Below are 4,102 nucleotides of genomic sequence, written 5' to 3'. Positions count from 1 at the left end.
TTTTTGGCCCCAATGTGCATCACTTTGCACCTGGCCACACTGAACCCCATTTGCTATGTTGACGCCCACTCACCTATCCTCGACAGATCCCTTTGGAGTGCCTCACAATCCTCCCTGGTTTTCACCACCCTGAACAATTTCATGTCATCTGCAAATTTAGCCACTTCACTGCTTACTCCCAACTCCAAATTATTAATAAACAAGTTAAAAAGCATCGGACCCAGTACTGAACTCTGCAGTACCCCACTACTTACCACCCTCCACTGAGAAAATTGCCCATTTATACTCACTTTGTTTCCTATTAATTAGCCAGTTTTTGATCCACAAGAGGACTTGTCCTTTTATCCTGTGACTATTGAGCTTATTTAGCCTTTGATGAGGAACTTTATCATCTGTCCTTTCTCTATGACTGACTGTATTGCTTTATCTATTATTCTTCCTCTTTCTTTTTTGCTTATGTTTGCTATAATAATAATCTAGATCAATGGGTCCACTACTTTGAAGCCCATGGAATTAGATGATCATATTAGTACAAAATTATGTTTGGTGGCATTATATTTTAGGATTTTGACATGAGAAACAGTGCAAACTACCTAAATGTGTAAAGTGACATCTTGTAATGTTTCTTTTTTATGTACTTAAAATTGTTTTGTATTTATTTATTTACTTCATTTCTCTTTAATGGGGATCTGTGGCACACTGCATCATTCTCCTCTCTTCAATTTTATCCTGACAACAACCCTATGAGGTAGGCTAGGCTGAGAGTGTGTGACTCACCCAGGGTCACCCAGCAAGCTTCCATGGCAGAGTGGGGATTCAAACCTGGGTCTTTCAGATGCTAGCCTGTCTAACCACTGCAAAACACTGGCTCCATTTTAGAAAGGAAAACATTGTAGCATCTAATTAATGAGTGCAATTAATAGCAATTTGCCATTATATGTGCACATATCCTAATTTTGTGCTTAATGATGCCCCTTTAAAGGGAATTACTTGTGCCCTATCTTTGCCTCTTTAAGAATGATAATGTGTTTGGGTGCTTTGTGTATTAGCATTGTAAGTCTAATTCATTCTTCACCCCTTGGCCTGATGGAAAGCAAAATAGGTCATGCCAGACTAAGGATTAGTAATTTAGGACTCTGTGCTTCCATTCACACTGTCACCATTCCTGTTGCAAATCTTGGCAGTGAACAAGGAGCCATTCATTTTCTAAAGTAACCATGTTTATATTGCTGGGGTAGTTAGGAAGATGTAAAACAACCGCAGTTTCATTTGCTTGCCAACTATTAACATTATGGAACTTTGAAACAATTATAGGAATGCTCCCTCTAAGCTGTGGAGTCTTCGGAGCAAAAATTCTACGTTGTGAGCTACTGGCATTAAAGTTGTGAATGAGTGATTTGGCAACTGAATAAATTAGTTTGCTCTGGAGCCATCCTTCCTGAGCTAAGACAAAACTGTGAGCTAGAAGAGAGCACTCACTGGAGAAGACCCTGATGCTGGGAAAGATTGAAGGTCAAAGAAGACGGGGACGGCAAAGGATGAGATGGTTAGACAGTGTCATAAATGCAACGAACATGAAGTTGAGCAAACTTCAGAGGACGGCAGAAGACCGGAAGGCCTGGCGTGATCTGGTCCATGGGGTCACGAAGAGTCGGACTCAACTGTGCGACTGAACAACAAAAAAGCTCACACTAACTCATCTTAGAGGGAATCCTGGTTGCAAGCCACTTTGTGTCCCCATTGGTGAGAAAAGTGCAGTATAAATGAAATAAGCAAACTCTAAGTCAATCACACTCAACAATAGTCCTCAGGAGAGGTGTAGTTTATTGGTAGAGGTACTCAGGTCATCATACAACACACTTTGTGTCTGGAATGGGGGGTTAGGCGGGAATACAGAGTATTATACCCAGTTCATACAGGTCCCCTTGACAGGTGTAGACCAATAAGCAGGGGCAAGCAAGTGCGCTCAAATGAAAATGGCCCTCAGCTCCAAGGCCACAGGAGAGGTAACAGGAAGAAACCAGGCGTGCATACCAGGAGGAGGGAGAAGGAGGGGGGGCGCACATACCAGGAGGAGGGAGAAGGAGGGGGGAGATGGGATGAAAGCAGTGGAGGAAACACAATCCAAGCCATGGCGGCCTTAGCCGACATAAACAAACACCCTAGGAAGTGTAGCATCTGTTGCCATTTCTGTTGGCCACATGCAATTGTTAATAAATCAGTGGACTCAATTATTCATCAGTCATGGCACTATCCACAAATAGGTGATAATTTCATTTCAGCAGTTTAGCATTACTCAGTGGACAGATATGTAGACATTTCTGTAGATAACATTCAGCCTCCCCAGTTAAACATACACATCTCTAGACATTCTCCAGGGAATGCTGTGAAGGAGGATTAGGGAGATGATGGAGTCTTGCAATGTAATAGTGGAAATGCTCACTATAAGTAGTTTTACATGTTATGACTTGTATGGGGACTAGTGGCTGTAATGCAGCTATAACCCCAGATTCACTTTGTCTTCTGGGCTAGGCAGCAGGTTCAAACTCCAACTCTTCAGGACTGGAACACAGACCATCTGCAACTAGCAATGTTATTTCTTCAGGTAAGGAGCCTCTGCCCAGAAGGCGCATTGCTGGTAGAAATTCAATATGTTAGGGAAACACTGCACCAGTTGCATTTCTGTCCTCACCCTCTTGTGTGTGCAGCAATTACTTTATTTGGATGAATGATTGATATCAAACTGACTGCAACCTTGTCATGTAGGCACAGATTGCAACCATGAATGTTTTGACCTCCATGATATTTAAGTAGATTTAAATCAATATTGTGACCACAGTCCAGAGTTACAGTGTGTGTGTCAAGGTTTTCTTATTTCTTTCATGAGGAGCAAACACTCGATGTGCTCCAGCATTTTCCTTTTTGTGCATGATGGTTTTCTGTCATAAAATAACAAAATATCATACCCTCAATTTATTAGGTTTCATGCACTTATTGCAACCAGTGTAATTTGACCTGTGCCCTTTCCATAAGAGTGATTTTGGAATGCAGATTTTGTGGAATGAAATATTTTTTTGGGGGGGGGGGTTTGCAATAACTGCAGCTTTGTGGTGGGGCTCGTCTCTATACAAACAAAAATCACATATACATTCTGGAAGCTCCTTAATTTTTGAAGTTCTTTTGCCAAACTAAAGGAAAAAAAGGGAAGGCAGTGTGATGGACACTGTTCTGCCCCTAAAAGGGTAAACAGCCACTCTGTTTATCATCTCAGAGCCTATGGGAGTGCTTCTCTAGCATCCAATCACCTTTTAGAGGGAGGAGGCTGAAATGCTGAACGGAAACATTGCAAGACTTCAGATCTGCCTCATGGAGAATGCAGAGATAGTTTGAAGTCTGCCTATTAGCATGGCAAAGTGGTTTAACTCTACCTCTGGGAGAAGACAGCATCCAGTTGTTAGGTCTGTCTCTGGTGATAAGTAGACCTCATGCAGTTTAGTCTGACTCTTGGGAAAAGGCAGGCTGGTGTTGGTGGAATTCCGTGTGTGTGAAAGGATTCAACCTAGTGGTTAGTCAGTGAAAGCCTGCTTGTACCTGAAAGCAATAAATGATTGTGGGGTTTTTTTGGTGATCAGACGGACAAAAAGGGACTATGAGGAACATATTGCATTAGTGCTATCATGTTTACATCTCTCACCAGGTCCTGAGCATTACCTAGGACCAAGTGCAGGATTGCCTCTATATACTAATAACTAATCCACCCCGTGTGCGGATATCTAAATCCGCACATCGGGGGCACCTGGGGCAATCATCAGGTGTGCAGAAAAATATGAAAAGTTGGAAAAAATATTTAAATTACCTAAAAAGTAACAATTAAAAGAGTGTTCCCTGCACATGCGCAGAGAATGCTCTGGGAACTGGCGGGCCGGTGGTTGGAAGGCACTCAGGCCTCGCCACCAGAGCTGGGGTGGGGGAAGGAGATTTGCGGGACCCAAGCGGGGGGGGGAGAAGGAGATTGGGAGGCCCGAGCGGCCGGAAGCCACTCGGAACTTGCCGCCGGAGTGGGGGCAAGAAGATCAGTGGAGCCTGAGGCAGGGGTGGAAGA

The sequence above is a fragment of the Gekko japonicus genome, unplaced genomic scaffold, assembly GCF_001447785.1.
Source record: "Gekko japonicus isolate JY-2015 unplaced genomic scaffold, Gekko_japonicus_V1.1 scaffold779, whole genome shotgun sequence".
NCBI classification, from domain to species: Eukaryota; Metazoa; Chordata; class Lepidosauria; order Squamata; family Gekkonidae; genus Gekko; species Gekko japonicus.
The sequence above is the reverse complement of the archived record's forward strand: the minus strand, read 5'-3'. Positions refer to the sequence as shown.